The sequence below is a fragment of the Hylobates moloch genome, unplaced genomic scaffold, assembly GCF_009828535.3.
Source record: "Hylobates moloch isolate HMO894 unplaced genomic scaffold, HMol_V3 SCAFFOLD_5, whole genome shotgun sequence".
Classification (NCBI taxonomy): domain Eukaryota; kingdom Metazoa; phylum Chordata; class Mammalia; order Primates; family Hylobatidae; genus Hylobates; species Hylobates moloch.
Genome location: NW_026652280.1, coordinates 52,929,952 through 52,948,796, shown reverse-complemented (window position 1 = coordinate 52,948,796; position 18,845 = coordinate 52,929,952). Strand labels below are relative to the sequence as shown.

General features: G+C 41.1%; 1 protein-coding gene and 1 pseudogene across 1 annotated transcript in view; one reads left to right on the top strand and one right to left on the bottom strand.

The window, feature by feature from the left end:
- Window positions 1–18,845, bottom strand: part of KCTD1 (potassium channel tetramerization domain containing 1) — a 203,086-nt gene that overhangs the window by 139,187 nt on the left and 45,054 nt on the right. The gene's annotated exons all lie outside the window — the stretch shown is intronic.
- LOC116468652 (anamorsin-like) lies at window positions 5,507–6,712 on the top strand (annotated as a pseudogene).

Below are 18,845 nucleotides of genomic sequence, written 5' to 3'. Positions count from 1 at the left end.
AGGAGGAGGAGGAAGACAAGGAGCAGGAGGAGAAGGACAAGGAGGGAGGAGGAAGACAAGGAGGAAGAAGAGAACAAGGAGGAGGAGGAAGATAAGGAGGAGGAGGAGGAAGATGAGGAGGAAGAGGAGGAGGAGAAAGAAGAGAAGGGGGGGAGAAGCAGTCAAAACAGGATTATAAAAACAGTGGAATATTTTATGTTTAGAGGAAATACCCCAACCCCATCCTTGATGCCTTCACTTATGTGGAAGAAGAAATCACATTAGCATAACAAGTGGCAAGATTTACCATCTTGGTGAGCTTGAAGGAGCTGGGCTTGGACAGCTCCTCTTCTGCTCTCCAGGCATTTCTCTGTGCTCTTCTATTCCATGGTCTAGAAGGGTCGCTCCTTCCTCCTCCTGCTAGGGAAGGCTTAGGTCAAGAGCTGCCAGCGACTGGGAGGGGAAGTTAGCCTAAATCAGTAGAGTATTAGGAAGATCACTTGTCTGCAAATGTATGCCGCATTCTCTAATATAAGCTTATTTAGTAATAAAGGTAAACTTTTGGCATTTGTGTACAGACTTTTTCTTAATTGATGTCTAGAAGTCAGGTGGAGGAGAGAAGTGATTTTTGTTGGGTCTCCTTAAAACCCTAAAGTTTATATTTAACAAATTAAGTCTTTTAAAGTTAAGAATATAGTGCACATATAATTGTGCTGTTCCTATGACAGAGAAATTAAGACAAAAGTCATAGTAGACCCTAGGTGAGAGGATCCAGGTAACTGCAGCACAAATGCGTTGCAGTCAGAGAGTACCTGCTCCTTTCAAGCCTGTTACTGGATCTGCAGGCCCCAGGGATGGCTAACTTTATGTCAACTCAGCTAGGCTACGGTGCCCAAATGTCTGGTCAACCAACAGTCTAGATGCTGCTGAGAAGATATTTTGGAATGAGATTAACATTTAAATCAGTGAAGCAGATGACCCCCCCATCATGTGAGTGGGCCTCATCCAGTCAGTGGAAGGCCTTTAGAGAAAAGATTGAGGCCCCCAGGAAGCGGGAATTCTATCTCCAGGCTGTTTTTGGACTCTGGGCTGCAACATCAACAACTTCCAGCCCACCTGCCAGACCTGCAGATTTGGGACTTAGCAGCCCTCACAATCATGTGAGCCGATCCCTTAGAATAAATATATCTCTCTCCATTTTCCTCTTCCCCATCTCCTCTCCTCTCCCTCTTCCACTATTCCTCTCCCCGCTCTTCCACTCTTTATCTCTCTCCTCTCTTCATCTAATTGATTCTGTATCTCTGGAGAACTCTGACTCATACAGACCCTTATCCTCGATGTATAACTCTATTTAGACATTAAGTTGAAAGTCTAAATTTAGGGCTTGATGAATGATTTCAGGCCTGGCACAAGGGGCTTCCTCACTACCCCCTACCCCATTCCTGTGATAGGTCCTGAGCATCACTATACATGTCTTATTTCCAACTTCACCTCAGCCCTCAGTTTCCTTAGAATTCCTTAATTTTTCTCTGATATGGCAGAAGCCACAAGTGCATCTCTAGTAAACTGTCTCCATTTTTCAGTAGAAACAGAATCCCAATTTTTAGGCAAACATTTGGCCCTCTAGAATAAAGATCACATTTTCTAGTTTCCCTTGCAGTTAGGCTTTGGCACGTGACTATATTCTGGTCAATGGATGTTAGAGGGAGGGGCCTGCACAACTCGTGGGCAATGTCCTTCCTTCCTCCTTCTTGCTGGCAGAATGGAGGGGCTAGACTGCCACAAAGTGACTTTGGGATAATAAGCCACACACAGAGGAGCAATCACAGAGAAGTGCCTATGTGCCCTGCACTGTGCCACCACCACCTACCTGAGGCTCATCACTGCTGGACTTCTTGGGCTTCCATTTACTTTTAAGTAGACCCTCTTAAAGTTCTAAGTTTTGTATTGAATAAGGCAAAGCTTTAACATTAGAAATGTATTGTAGGCTGGGTACATTGGCTCACGCCGGTAATCTGAGCACTTTGGGAGCCCAAGATGGGAGGACTGCTTGAGACCATGAGTTCAAGACCAGCCTGGGCAACATAGCAAGGCCCTATCTCTACAAAAAATAATTTTAAAAAGTTAGCCAGGTGTGGTAGTGTGCCCCTGTAGTCCTAGCTACTCAGAAGGCTGAGGAGGTGGGAGGATCACTTGAGCCCAGAAGTTCAAGGCTTTAGTGAACCATGATCACACTACTGCGCTCCAGCTGGGCAACAGTGTGAGACTTTGTCTCAAAAGAGAAATTAAAAATAACTAAAAATAAAGTAATGTAATCCTAATTGTAATGGACTGAATGTTTGTATCCCCCACAGATTCATGTGTTGAAGCCCTAACTCGCATGTGATATTTGGAGATGGGGTCTTTGGAAGGTAACTAGGGTTAGGTAAGGTCATGAGGCTGAGACCTTCAAGATGGGATTAGTGACCTTATAGGAAGATATACCAAAAAGCTCTCTCTCTCTCTCTCTTTCTTCTTTTTGTGTGTACAAAGAAGAGGTCATTTGAACACATAGTAAAAAAAGGTGACCATCTACAAGACAGAAAGAGAGCCCTCACCAGAAAGTGAAACCTGCAAGACCTTGCTCTTGGACTTTCCATCCTCTAGAACTGTAAGAAAATAAATTTCTGTTGTTTAAGTCACCCAGTCTGTGGTATTTTGTTATGGCAGCCCGAGGGGACTTAATTCTAATTAAACACTAATTCTGACTCACGTGTACCTGGCAAGGGATTTCTGGTGAGGGAGTTTAGTGGTTAAACAACTGATGCTTTGAATTCAAATAGATTTGCATTTGGACTCTACATAACCAACAAGAGTTGGGTAATCTTGACTAAGCTGATTTACCACCTTAAGTATCAGGTTCTTCTTCTGAAAAATGGAGGTAATATTCAATTTACAAGGTTTTTGTGAGGATTAAATCAATGTGCTGAGCACAAAGTAATTGTTTACTAAATGACAGGTAGCCATTGCTACTGTTGTTAAGAATGTTACTACTCTCTATAATGTTTGTCTTAAACATTCTTCTCTTTTCAAGCCTTGAGTTCCATTTCTGTTAATCTAAGAGATGTTAGTTGGAATTGCTGATGAAAGAGTTCTTAAAATCACAAATGGCTCTTTGATTTCCTCTTTCCCATCCACTTTCCTTCTTGAAAAATTTGGTTGTAACACCACTACAGCAGAGCCAAGTTGTCATCTGGGCCTGCTTTGGGGAAGCTGCAGTGACCCAGAGAAGGCACTGGAGTCTCGGTCGGTAAAGAGAATATATGTGTAGGAGGGCTGCTTGTTGTAGGAATAGGAGTCCCATGGGGTGAGGAGGACCTCCATGTGGGAGGGGAAACTGGCTCAGGTCACTGGAGCCCAGGCAAGTTGAGGAGGGTACCCCCAGAGAGGGAACACCGAGATGAAAGTTAGAGCCTGAGGTTAAAGCACAAGGGCACCCCATAAAGGAGTGGCCTAGTGTGGGCTGCTGGGGCCTGAGCAAGGTGATGATGATGTGCACGTGGGAGGAAGGAACAAACTTGAGGTGTGGAGACTGAGAGGAGGGCATTGTGCAGGGAGGGGCAGCAGTGGCAATATTGATTACATACGGAGGCCTGATCAGATAATATCCTGTATCATATAGGATGGGAGATAACTACCCTGTGATTAGGGACTGGAATTCGTGGTATTGGTATGAGCTGAAGTTTTGCAAGATAAGCAGATATAAAAACAAATGGGTATTTTTTGGAAACAAAAGGTGTTAATGACTATGTGTGTGTACATACATGCTTCCTAACTCTTTCCACTGAGAGAGTCTGGGAGCAAACACACCAGTAGCAATGAACACAGCCAGTACTGAGGTCTTGGTGGTTTTTGATGTTTTTTTTTTTTGGAGTCTTGCTCTGTTACCCAGGCTGGAGTGCAATGGCATGGTCTCAGCTCACTGCAACCTCCACTTCCCCGGTTCAAGCAATTCTCCTGCCTCAGCCTCCCAAGTAGCTGGGATTACAGGGGCCTGCTGCCACATTCAACTAATTTTTGTATTTTTAGTAGAGACAGGGTATCATCATGTTAGCCAGGCTGGTCTTGAACTCCTGACCTCAAGAGATCTGCCTACCTCGGCATCCCAAAGTGCTGGGATTACAGGCGTGAGCCACTGCACCTGGCCCTTGGCTTCTAGATACTATTGCTAAGTGCAAGAAACCAGGACTTCTTGGAGAAATGATGGGTTCCAAGGCTGATTCTAAGACACTGTACTCATTGGCAATCACTTCTCATTCTGACTTCCCCTCAACTCCTAGCAACCACTAATCAATCGGCTTGCTGTCTCTATGAATGCTGTACCTATTCTGGACATTTTATGTAGATGGAATCATAGAATACATGACCTTTGTGCTTGGCTTCTTGAAGTTAGTTCGTTTACAAGGTTCATCCATATTGTTGCATGTATCAGAACTTCATTTTTTTTCATGGCTGAATAATATTCCATGTAGGGATGTACTCCCTTCTGTTATCCAGTCATTAGCTGATGGACACTGAGATTGTTTTCAGATTGTTTTCACTGTTAGACTATTATAAATGATGCTGGAATGAACATTCATGTATAAGCTTTTGTATGGATATATGTTTTCAATTCTCTATTTCTTTTTACACACACACACACACACACACACACGTTTTTGATTTTCTAGGAGTACAAATGTGGGGTCATATGGTAGTACTACTATGTCTAACTTTTTTGAGGGACTTCAAAATTGTTTCCAAAGCAGCTTCACAAGTTTACATTCCCATCAGCCGTGTTTGAGAATTCCTATTTCTCCACATCCTAACCAACACTTGTTATTGTCTGTGTTTTAAATTATATAGCTATCCTAAGTGGGTATGAGTATCTCATTGTAGTTTTGATTTGCATTTCCCTAATGACTAATAAGATTGAGCATCTTTTTATGTGCTTATTGGCCATTCATATATATTCTTTGGAGAAATCTCTCTTTAAATTCTTTGCCCATTTTAAATAGGTTTATTTGTTTTTTATTGTTGAGTTGTGAGGGTTCTTTATATATTCTCGATGCAAATCTCTTATCAGATTATGATTTATAAATATTTTTTCCTATTCTGTGGGTTGTCTTTTGGACTTTCTTCATGATGTCTTTTGTAGCAAGAATGGTTTTAATTTTGATAAAGTCCAAATTGTCTATTTTTTCTTTTGTTACTTGTGTTTTTGGTATCACATCTAAGATACTATTGACAAATCCAAGATCACAAAGATTTAGTTCAATGTCTTCTTCTAAGAGTTTTACTATCTTAGCTCTTAGAATTAGTTATGAGTTTTTTTATATGTGATAATTTTATAAATGTTATAACGTATGATGGCTTTTATTTCATTTTTGTCACATTCTGTTGCATGTAGATATCCAGTTGTTCCAGCAAAAGTTGTTGAAAAGACTATTCCTTCTCTATTGAATTGTTTGGTGCTCTTTTAGAAATTCAATTGGCTGGCGGAGAAGCCGGGAGCGAGCCCAGGTGGCAGTCTTGATTCTCTTTTGGCCAGCAGTTTTTAGGTCCGTCAGTACTGCACTGCAAGAATGGCAGATTCTGGGATCTCTGCTGGCCAGTTTGTGGCAGTGGTCTGGGATAAGTCATCCCCAGTGGAGGCTCTGAAAGGTCTGGTGGATGAGCTTCAAGTGTTAACTGGCAATGAGGGCTGTGTGTCTGTAGAAAACATCAACCAGCTGTTGTAGTCTGCCCACAAAGAATCCAGCTTTGACATTATTTTGTCGGGTTTAGTCCCGGGAAGCACCACTCTGCACAGTGGTGAGATTTTGGCTGAAATCACCCGGATCCTTCGGCCTGGTGGATGTCTTTTTCTGAAAGAGCCAGTAGAGACAGCTGTAGATAACAATAGCAAAGTGAAGGCAGCATCTAAGCTGTGTTCAGCCCTGACTCTTTCTGGTCTTCTGGAAGTGAAAGAACTACAGTGGGAGCCACTAACCCCTGAGGAAATAGTCTGTTTGAGAACACCTTGGTCATGAAAGTGACAGCCTGCTGTTTGTTCAGATCACAGGCAAAAAAACAAACTTTGAAGTGGTTTCTTCTAGTCAGCTTAAGTTTTCCATCACCATGAAGTCTTCTCCTTCAGTGAAGCCTGCTGTGGACCCTGCTGCTGCCAAGCTGTGGACCCTCTCAGCCAACGATATGGAGGATGACAGCATGGATCTCATTGACTCAGATGAGCTGCTAGATCCAGAAGATTTGAAGAAGCCAGATCCGGCTTCCCTGCAGGCTGCTTCTTGTGGGGAAGGGAAAAAGAGGAAGGCCTGTAAGAACTGCACCTGTGGCCTTGCCGAAGAACTGGAAAAAGAGAAGTCAAGGGAACAGATGAGCTCCCAACCCAAGTCGGCTTGTGGAAACTGCTACCTGGGCGATGCCTTCCGCTGTGCCAGCTGCCCCTACCTTGGGATGCCAGCCTTCAAACCTGAGGAAAAGGTGCTTCTGAGCAATAGCAATCTTCACGATGCCTAGGAGGGGCCTGACATGGGACCCATCTGCTCCTCCAGCCAACTCCTGTCCCTCACATCCCACCGCGGTGGCTCCTCCCACCTTCTCTGGATTTGTTCACTCTGAGATCTATTTGCAGAGTGGGTGCTTAGCAGACAGAGTGAAGCTGGCTGGGGGGCGCAGTGGTGTGTAGTGCTGCTGTGTATCAAAAGACCAAGGTATTATGGGGCCCAGTTACTCAGAATGGGATCGGTTTCTTCACCTCATGTTAAGAGAAGAGAGTGTGTCCTGAAGAAGCCCTTCTTCTGATGTTAAAATGCTGACCAGAACACTCTTGAGCCCAGGCATCCTTGAGCATTAACACTCTGACAGAGCTGCAGACCCCTGCCCCGAGTCTCATCTCAGCAATGCTGCCACCTGCTTGTCTTTCAGAGTTGTTAGTTTACTCCATTCTTTGTGACATGAGTCAAGTGTCTCACAACCTCCTCAGGGCACCAGAGGACTCACTCACTGGTTGCCGTGATGATATCCAGTGACCCTCTGCCCCCTTCCATCCCCAACTACATTTTACTGTAGCGTTGCATCTGTGTCCTATTGTCATTTATGTTAACCTTCAGGTATTAAACTTGCTGCATATCTTGAGATATCCTGAGATTCTGCATGTCTTGTAAAGAGAGGGGATGTGCATTTGTGTGTGATGTTGGATAATCATCCACGCTCAGTTTGGTCCATTGGAGGAACTTAGTGTCACACACAAATGGGGCTAGTCCTATGCTTAGAATAGCGCCTGTCTGCCCACTTTAGAAGAGCCCAGGTTGGTGAGCATTTAGAGGGAAGCGGGCAGAACTCTGAACGACAATAAGTCTCTCTGAGCAGAGACCCCTTTGTTCTTGTTACCCACCCATACGGACTTGGGATCAATCTTGCCAAATATTTGGAGAGATTGTGTGGATTTAAGAGACCTGGATTTTTATATTTTACCAGTAAATAAAAGTGTTCATTGGTTAAAAAAAAAAAAAAGAAATTCAATTGACCATAAATGTAAAGGCATACTTCTGGACTCTCAGTTCTATTCCATTAATCTATATGACTATCCTTATGTCAGCATCATATCTATATATCTATCCTTATGATTACTGGAGCATTTATTAAGTTCTGAAATTGAGGCAAGTGTGAGTATTCCAACTTTGTTCTTCCTTTTCAAGATGTGATGCAACAAACACAGCCATGATTTTGGTAGAGACTGCATTGAATCTGAAGATCAATTTGGGAAGCACTGCCATCTTAACAATACTATGTCTTCCAATCCATGAACATAGTATGCCTTTCCAATTCTTTAGGTCTTTAATTTTCTTCAACATAATTTGTAGTTTTCAGTTTACAAATCTTGCATTTCCTGTGTTAACTTTATTCCTAGATTTTTTGCTGCAATTATAAATGGAAATGTTTACTTAATTTTATTATTGTATTATTCATTATTAGTGTATACAATTGCTTTTTAGTATTGATCTTGTATCATGCAACCTTTCAGAACTTGTTTGTTTTGGTCATTTTTGGTGGATTTCTTAGTATTTTATGTATTAAAAATTTATGTCACCTGAGGATAGTTTTACTTCTTCCTTTCTCATATTTATGCCTTTATTTCAATTTCTTGCCTAATTGCCCTTACCAGAACCTCCAGGTACACTTCCATGATGAATGGAAGTGATAAGAACAGACATTCTACTTGTGTTACTGACTTTGGGGGAAATGTCTAGTCTTTCACAGTTAAGTATGATGTTAGTTGTGGAGTTTTCATAAATGTCTTTTTATCGGATTGAGGAAGTTATTTAGTGTTTTTATCATGAAAGGGTGTTGAATTTTGCCAACTGATTTTTCTGTGTCAATTGAGATTTTTGTCCTTTATTCTATTACTATGGTATGGGACATGATTGATTTTCATGTTAAACCAACCTTGCCTTCTTGGGATAAATCTCATTTGATCATGGTTTCATATGTTGCTGGATTCCATTTGTATTCTGTTGAAAATTTTTACATCTATATTTATAAGAAATGTGGGTATAGTTTTCCTGTCTCATGATGGCTTTATCTGATTTTGTTATCAGGGTAATGCTGACTTCATAGAATAAGTTGGGAATTGTTCTCTCCTCTTTCATTTTTTGAAAGTATTTAATTATTTATGCTTAGGCACAACAAGCAAATAGTATAAAATACCAAAGATTCAAAAGTGTTTTTAGTATCAGATTAAGTCATCCAGGTCCCTCTTCCAGAGTCTCATCACACAATTCCTCTCTCCAGAGGTAAAGATCTTTATCTGTTTCCTCCACAAGCATCAGGAACTTATCAGCTACATGATAGATCTCATAAATTCCCCTTAGAGATCTGTTCTTCGTCCTGGGTTAATAACATCATGATCCACATAAACTTAAGTTCTCCTTCCACAGCTGTATCAGTTCAGCATACGCTTACCTGTGAATAACAAAGATCCTAAAGAACAAAGGGCCTAAATATGAGAATAGTAGTTTATTTCTCTTTCATTTGATACTACAAAGCAACAGTAACCAAAACAGCATAGTAGTGGTACAAAAACAGGCACATAGACCAATGGAACAGAATGGAGAGCCCAGAAATAAGGCCACACATCTACAACCATCTGATCTTTGACAAGGCTGACAAAAACATGCAATGGGGAAGAGACGCCTATTCAGTAAATGGTGTGGGATAACTGGCTAGCCATATGCAGAAGATTGAAGCTGACCCCCTTCGGTATAGCATATAAAAAAATCAACTCAAGATAGGTTAAAGACTTAAATGTAGGCCAGGCCCGGTGGCTCACACCTGTAATCCCAGCATTTTGGGAGGCTGAGGCAGGTGAATTGCTTGAGTCCAGGAGTTTGAGATCAGCCTGGGCAACATGGTGAAACCTTGTCTCTACTAGAAATACAAAAAAACTAGCCAGTCATGGTGGTGCACGCCTCTAGTCCCAGGTACTTGGGAGGCTGAGGTGGGAGAATCACCTGAGCCTAAGAGGTTGAGGCTGCAGTGAGCCAAGATTGCCTCACTGCACTCCAGCCTGGGCAACTGGAGTGAGACCCTGTTAAAAAAAAAAAAAAAAAAAAATGACTTAAATGTAGGCCAGGCACTATGGCTCATGCCTGTAATTCCAGCACTTTGGGAGGCCGAGGTGGGTGGATCACCTGAGGCCAGGAGTTCAAGACCAGCCTGGCCAACATGATGAAACACTGCCTCAACTAAAAATATAAAAATTAGCCAGGTGTGGTGGCACGCTCCTGTTATCCCAGCTATTTGGCAGGCTGAGGCAGGAGGATCACTTGAACCTGGGAGGCAGAGGGTGCAGTGGGCCAAGATTGCGCCACTGCACTCCAGCCTGAATGACAGAGTGAGACTGTGTCTTAAAAAAAAGAAAATAAGTAAATAAATAGAACCCCAAACTATAAAAACCCTAGGAGAAAATCTGGGCAATACCATCCCATACATTGGAAAAGGCATTTGAAAAAGACATCAAAAGTAATCACAACAAAAGCAAAAATTGACAAATGGGATTTAATTAAACTTAAGAGCTTCTGCACACAGAAGAAAAAAGCTATCAACAGAGTAAACAGACAACCTACAGAATGGGAGAAAATATTTGCAAACTATGCATCTGACAGAGGTCTAATATCTAGCATCTATAAGGAACTTGAAAAAATTTACAAGAAACAAACAAACAACCCCATTAAAAAGTGGGCAAAGGACATGAACAGACATTTTCCAAAAGAAGACATAGATGTGGCCAACAAGTATATGAAAAGAAGCTCCATACCACTGATCATTAGAGAAATGCAAATCAAAACCACAATGAAATACCATCTCACACAGTCAGAATGGCTATTATTAAAAAGTCAAAAAAATAACAGATGCTGGCAAGGTTGTGGAAAAAAGGAAACACTTACATATTGGTGAGAGTTTAAATTAGTTCAACCATTGTGGAAAGCAGTATGGCAACTTCTCAAAGAGCTAAAAGCAGAACTACCATTTGACCCAGCAATCCCATTACTGGGTATATACCTAGAGGAATATAAATCATTTTACTGTAAAGACACATGCACACAAATGTTTACTGCAGGACTATTCACAATAGCAAGGACATGGAATCAACTTAAATGCCTATAAAGAAAATGTGGTACATATACACCATGGAATACTATGCAGCCATAAAAAATGAGATCATGTCTCGCAGGAACATAAATGGAGCTGGAGGCTATTATCCTTAGCAAACTAACACAGGAACAGAAAACCAAATACTGCATGTTCTCACTTACAAGTGGGAGCTAAATGATAAGAACTCATGAACACAAAGAAAGGAACAACAGATACAGGGGTCTACTTGAGGGTGAAGGGTAGGAGGAGGGAGAGGAGCAGAAAACATAACTCTTGGATACTGGGTTTAATACCTGGGTGGTGAAATAATCTGTACAATTAATCCCTGTGAAACGAGTTTATCTATGTAACAAACCTTCACATATATCCTTGAACCTAAAATAAAAGTTAAAAAAAAAATAAACTCAGGAAGTAGGCCTGCAGTCCAGGGCTGACTTGGTGACTTTATTACCTCTTTAGGAACCCAGGTACCTTCTAGCTCACTACCCTGCCATCCTCAGAGTATAGCCTTTATCCTCCTGTCCCAAAAATGGATGACTGTGTTCCAGGCAATAGGGTAGAGAAGGAAAAAGAAACAGACAAAGGGCATGGCTCAGCTGCCTTTTAGTAAAGGTTCAGGAAATCACCACATGACACATCTGTTCCGTTTCATTGATCAGGATATACTCATATGGTCTCACTTAGCTGCAAGGGAAGCTGGGAGATGTGGTCTTTATTTTGAGTCAACATAGGCTGTCTACAATTGAAGGTCTTATTATGACAAAAGAAGAGAGACAACAAATTAGTTACAACCACACATTCGACCTGGCAATTTTGCCCCAATTTTTCCCCAAATGTCTCACCCTTTTTCCTTTGCCATTCCTCCCTTATACAAGTCCTTATAGCTTCTCACCTGAATTACTATGGTACTGTAGCTTCTTAACTGTGTGTTTTTTTAATTTCAATCTCTTCCCTTCAGAAAATTTTTCATTATATCTTTTCTGAAATAAATATGTAATCCCATCAAATCTTCAATGGTTTTCCAATTGCCTCCAGAAAAAATTTCCAACTCCTACATGTGGCTTCCAAGTTTCATTCATGACCTGGCCCTAGACCACTGTTATAGCTGCAGCTTCTGTCTGTCTCTCTTTCTCTACTTGAACTTTTTGCTCAAGCCATACCTAAATCCTGTCCCTCCCCAATCCCCCTAAATACACCATATATATATATATATAACATCTTAGTAACTGTGGCAGATTGATTACAAAAATTGTTTACCCTTCTCTTTGCAATGTGACTTTTGTGAACCCAAAAGTATCTGAGACAGGTCTCAATCAATTTAGAAAGTTTATTTTCCCGAGGTTAAGGACATGCCTGTGACACAGCCTCAAGAAGTCCTGACAACATGTGCCCAAGGTGCTTGGGGCATGGCTTGCTTTTTACATTTTAGGGAGACATCAGTCAATACATGTAAGACTTACATTGGTTCAATCTGGAAGGGTGGGACAGCTCAAAGTAGGAGATTTCAGGTCATAGGTAGATTTAAAAATGTTCTGATTGGCAATTGGTTGAAATAGTTATTATCAATAGAAAGAAATGTCTGGGTTAAGATAAGGGGTTGTGCAGACCAAGGTTTTATCATGTAGATTAAGCCTTCAGGTAGCAGGCTTCAGAGAGATTAGTTTGTAAATGTTTCTTAAGGCCTGTGTTGATGTTAATGCCAGTTGGCTTTTCCTGAATTTCAAAAGGGAGGAGGGTATGATGAGGCATGTCTGACTTCCCCTTCCCATCATGGCTGAACCAGTTTTTTAGGTTAACTTTGGAATGCCCTTGGCCAAGAGGAGGGGTTCATTCAGACAGTTGGGGAGCCTTAGAATTTTAGTTTTGGTTTACACTTTGTAGCTCCTTCCATCAAGAGATGGGTCCACTACCCCACTCTTTGAATCTGGGCTGGCCTCGTGACTTGCTGGGACAATGGAATGTGTGTGAAATAACTACATGTTAGTTCTGAGTGAGAGCCTAAAGAGGCCCTGTGTGCTTCAGCGATCTCTTGAACCTGTCTCTGTCATTAGAATAAGCCTGGCCTAGCCTGCTAGATGATGAGAGGCCAAGTGCAGTGCTGCACATCATCCCAGTCAAGGCCAGTTCTGACCATCCAGCCCTTGGCTGACCTGCTGGCCGACCTCAGCTCTGTGAGCCAGACCATTCAAGATCAGCCGAGTCAGACTCAGATCAGCATAATGGCTTAGGTGACACATAGACTTGTGTAACATAAAGAGTGGTTGCTGCTTTAAGCCACTAAGCTATGGGAGACAGCATTCACTATGGAATTAGATCAAGGACACAGTGCTTTTGCATATGCTATTCCTTCGCCTTAAAATGCCTTTTTTTTTTTTTTTTCAGCTTAGTAAACTCCTAAACTCATCTATCTATCAAGACCCAGATCAAATATCATCTTAACTGGAAAAGTTTCTTGTCCCTATCTGGGCAGATCTAGCCGCTTTCTTTCTTTTTTATTTTTTTAAGAGATAGGGTCTTGCTCTGTTGCCCAGGCTAGAGTGCAGTGGCACAATCATAGCTCACTGTCACCTCTGACTCCTGGGCTCAAGTAATCCTCTGGCTTCAGCATCCTCAGTGGCTGAGAGCATAGGTGCAAGCCACCAAGCCAGGCTAATTTAAAATATTTTTTTAGAGATGGGATCTTGCTGTGTTGCCAAGGCTGGTAACTATGGCCTCAAGTGATACTCCTGCCTCAGCCTCCTGAGTAATTGGGATTACAGGCATGAGCCACGTGCCTGGCTAGACACTTTTTTGACAAAACTCACACCTTTATTACAGCATGTAACATATAGATACTTGTTCACACAGCCATTTCTCCTTTTGGCTGAGCTAGCTGAGGGCAAGGACAACCTATCCTATAATGTGCACCAAAAATATCTGTTGCATGAATGAAAAAAACAAATTCTAGGATGTTAAGCATATGTAATTCTTTCTCTTTTATTCTCTTTCTTCCAAACAATAAATATAGTTTCTTATGATGCCTAGGTCCTTCCTTCTATAATATGTCCCCACTCACCCAAATTTCAGTCACTGACCACATATTGGAGGATGTGTTTACACCTCTTTTTCCTTCTCATGTGTAGCTTTTAAGCCCATGCAGTGTCATATTTTCATTGATTGGTAATTTCCCGTATTGAACAGTCACGTTACTCCTTGAAGTTTTTGAATTCTTTTATTTTTTTAATTCATTTACTTTTTGAGACAGGGTCTTACTCTGTCATCCAGGCTGGAGCGCAGTGGTGTCATCTTGGTTCACTGCAGCCTCGAACTCCCAGACTCAAGTGATCCTCCTGTCTTAGCCTCCCAAGTAGCTGGGACTACAGGTGTGCACCACAATACCTGGCTAATTTTTAAAAATTTGTTTGTTGAGTTGGAGCCTCACTATGTTGCCCAGGCTGGTTTCAAACCCCTGACCTCAAGCAATCTTCCCACCTCAGCCTCCCAAAGTGCTGGGATTACAGGTGTGAGCCACTGCACCTGGTCTCAAATTCTTAAAGTTTCTCAATTGTTTGATTTAGTTTTCAACTACATTCACCATTACTCTTGTAAATAAATTTTAAAAGTTTACTTGTCAGCTTTTTAAATTTTAAATTTTTAATGTTTAAAATAATCCTTTGAATGCATTGCTTACTTTTAATATTACTATTGTCAGCTTCCTTAAAAATGATTAAAAGACACTCTGTTTGATCTCTTGTCTTACCTGCTTCACTAATTTTCTATTTCCAAGTGAGAGTGGAGATGGCTGAGAAAATTGTTCTAACCACAGGCTAATTGGCAACTAGGTAGGAGCTTGTGACCTGTGGTTTTTCAGTTCTTTAGTTCAACCGATTCACCCAGAGCCTCATTTGTTATGTGCCAGTTGGACATGGCTCAAGCGTCAGTTCTTAGTGCAAAATGATAAGTTTGTGACAGAAAGAACCTGAAGAAAGGCACGAAAGCCATCCTTCTGCTCACTGTAGCATTCCCAGAAGGAGCCTGGGGGAGCACGGCAGTCCATATGGGGCAGGGTCGGTGGGCTGCTCCCACTCTCTGCACTGTCACCCCCCAGTCCGCTGCCCCGTCATTATTCTTTGCTGTGTTTTATGTGTCAGTCCCCAAATGTCTGAATGTATAATTAATCACCTCCTAAGTCTTATTGTGTACAGTGATGCTTCACCCACTTGATATTGAACACAATATATTTGATTATTTTGAAGAAGGAAATCCATCGGCAAGAAGTGAGCTTTTTTGCAAGTTCTGATTTCATCAGAAAGCTCTTCTGGAACAAGAAAATTGCTTCTGATGTCAAACTTAGCAATCATTTATGAAATAATACAACAACAATAACATTTAATGCCTTTCATCAGATCAGACTGTAAATACTAATTAGTTATAGTTCATCGTATTCTGGTGGGGCTCAGTAAATTATAATGCTTGTTTTATAGATATTGAAACAAAGACAAGAGATTAGAGGCACTTGCCCAAGGCTGCAGAGGACGATGTCAAAATTGGGGTAGTAACTCTTGTGTCCTGGATTTATAGGATAAATCTCTGGATTTATAGGATAAAACTCTCTGCATTTATAGGATAAAATGTTAAAGTAGTACCAACACCTAATATAATGCAATGAACAAGTCCTGCCATGTCAGCCATTGCACTTTATATGATACATTTAAATAAAAATCCCTTAGCATTAAATATTTAAGAAGAAAAAATTTTAATGAAAATAGTAAACATCTCAAGTGACTGGAATTAATGCATCATGGCCTAATTCTCCCTAATGGGCTGTGATTTTAAAATGGATTCTGCTCCTGCCTCACTGTCCACTGCCACGCTGGGAATGAAGCAAAAAATTTCTTGCTTAAGCACCAAGTTCAGCCCTCGGAGGTTAATGGGAACATATTACTGGGTGATGGACCACCATGTCTAAAAGTGGTGTCTCAATAACAGCTCAAAGGATGGAGATGACTTGCTGTAAAGTTCTTTGCTCTTTAAAATCCTGGATACAATTTACTTTTAAATAACTGGTTTCCCCCTCATTAAGACTGTTTCTCAGAATGTGGAAACCCTGCCTTTGAGCTCTAAAAGTGGGTAGTTTGGATTGACTCCAATGCTAAGGTTGTTAACATGTCTGCCCATCTAACCACCAATAGGATTTTGTTTTCTCAGTGACTGAAACTACAGCCTTCAAATTCCAGATAGAGCCTAGAACATAACTTTTACAAGGATAAAGTCAATTGTATTTCATCTGGGATAGTTCATTTAAATTCCACAGGCTCCAGTGACAAACTTCTAAAATGCTTTTGCCAAAAGTGATCTAAATTTCTGTCATAAAACACATAAAGTGTGTCAACTTACTGATTTTGGTTTGTGATCTGCAAAATGGGGATATTTGCACTATACATACCCATTTCATGAATATCTTAACTGAAATACTGAACATTTAACAAGTCATTAAAAAATGCTTCATTCAAAAATTTATTTAGAGAAGCCAAGAGAATAAGGCATTATCTCATGATGTTATGAGAATAAATCTAAGATGTGGGTACATCTATGGTGTCTGTTCCTATCTACCTTGTAAGTCCACTTTGAGTTACTTTTTTTTCTTTTTTCCTTGTCAGCAGATTCCAGTTGAGTTACTTTCTGTATATAGTGTGAGGTATAGCTCAAAGTTTAAATTTTTCCTTATGAATAAACAATTTTAAGTCCCATTTGTTGAAAAGACTATCTTTGGCCAGGCATGGTGGCTCATGCCTGTAATCCCAACACTTTGGGAGGCCAAGGCAGGTAGATTGCTTGAGCCTAGGAGTTCAAGACCAGCCTGGGTAACCATGTGAGACCCCATCTCTACAAAAATAAAAATACAAAAATTAGCTGGGTGTGACGGCACATTCCTGTAGTCCTAGCTACTTGGGAGGGTGATGCAGGAGGATTGCTTGAGCCCATAAATTTAAGGTTACAGTGAGCTATGACAGCGCCAATGCACTCTAGCCTTGGAAACAGAGTGAGGCTCTAAGAAAGAAAGAGAGAGAGAGAAAGGAAGGAAGGAAGGAAGGAAGGAAGGAAGGAAGGAAGGAAGGAAGGAAGGAGGGAGAGAAGGATGGAAGGGAGGGAGAAAGAAAGAAAGGAAAGAAAGAGAAATAAAGAGAAAGAAAGAAAGAAAAAGAAAGAGAAAGAAAGAAGGAAAGAAAGAAAGAGAGAAAGAAAGAAAGGAGTCTTTTTACTACTCAATGGCCTTTGTCAACAACCAGCTGCATGCCCCTGTGGGTCTGCTTCTGGACTCTGACAAGATATCACTGTTACCCTTATTTTTATTCTTCTGTACTTAATATGTCTTTTTTCTCTGGCTCTTTTAAGATTTTCTTTGTATAACTGAGTATGAGCAATTTGACTAGGACATGTCTTGGTGTTCATTGTTCATGCTTCTTGTCTTTGGGGTTTGTTCATCTTGGATCTGTGGGTTTATGGTTTTTGTCAAGTTTGGAAAGTTTTTGGTCATTATTTCTTCAAATATTATTTTTCTATCTGGCTCTCTCTCTCTCCTTCTTTGGAAACTCTAATTACAGGTATATTCAGCTGCTTGAAGTTGTCCCACATCTCACTGGTGCTTTGTTCATTTTTTAAAAAATTAATTTTTCTCTTTCATTTTGGATAGTGTCTGTTGCTATGTCTTCAACATCATTAATCTTTTCACCTGCAATGTCTAATCTTTATCTTTTTTTTTTCACCTCAAACATTGAATTTTCATCTCTAGAAGCTTGATTTGCCTCACTTAACTTTTTGGACATATGGAACACAGTTATAGTAACTGGGTTGATTTTTTGTTTGTTTTGAGATGGAGTCTCTCTCTTCTCCCAGGCTGGAGTGCACTGGCATGATCTTGGCTCACTGCAACCTCCACCTCTTGGGTTCAAGCGATTCTCCTGTCTCAACCTCCTGAGTAGCTGGAATTACAGGTGTGCGCCACCACACTCAGCTAATTTTTATATTTTTAGTAGAGGCAGGGTTTCACCACGTTGGCCAGGCTGGTCTCAAACTGCTGACCTAAGGTGATCTGCCTGCCTTGGCCTCCCAAAATGTTGGGATTACAAGGGTGAGCCACCACGCCCTGCCATAACAACTGTTTTAGTGCCCTATCTGCTAATTTAACATCTGTGTTAGTTCTGGATTGGTTTTCATTGATTGACTATTCTCATAAGTCATATTTTTCTGCTCTTTTGCATGCCTGGTAATCTTTAATTGGATGCCAGACATTGTGAATTTTACTTTGCTGGGTGATGAAGACTTACATGTTGCTATAAATATTTTTGAGCTTTGTTCTGGGATGAGTTAACTTACTTGGAAACAGCTCGATCTTTTGGGGTTTTGCTTTTAAGATTTGTTAAGTGGCTCCGGAGTAGTGCTTAGCTAACTACCCACCACTACTGAAGCAAGACTTTCCTTAGTCATCGACCCAATGCCCTGTAAATTATGAGTTTTTCCAATCTGGCCGGTAGGAACAGGCACTGTCCTGGCCCTGTGTGAGTACTGGGCACAGTTTCCTCTAATTCTGTTGAATAATTTTTCCCCTGACTTGGATAGTTTCCTCACATGCATGTGCTGATCAAATTCTGTTAAATAATGCAGGGGACCCAGTGCAGACCCCAGGGCTTCTCTCTGTGCAGCTGTTTCCTCTCTGATACTCTGACTTGCAAACTCTGGCAGCCTTGGTGTCCCTGGAATCTTGCTTTATCTCTTCAACTCAGGGAGTCCACCAGGTTCTCTCTGGGGTCCCTATCTATTTTGGGTTGAATTGATCCCCTTCCCAAAAACATGTTTAAATCCTAACTCCCAGTACCTCAGAATGTAACTGATTTGGAAACAGGGTCTTTATTGAGGTAATCAAGCTAAAATGAACTTATTAGAATGGGTCCTAATCCAAAAGGACCAGTGTCTTTGTAAGAAGAGGAAACTTGGACAGAGACATGTACAGATGGAAGACCACGTGAGGACACAGGGAGAAGATGGTCATCTACAAGCCAAGGAATGCCGAGGAACCCAGAAGCTAGAAAAGAGGCGTGGAACAGACTCTCTCTCACAGCCTTTGGAAGGAACCTATGCTGCTGACATTTTGATTTCAGACTTCCGGCCTGCAGAACTGTGGTCAATACATTTCTGACATTTAAGCCACT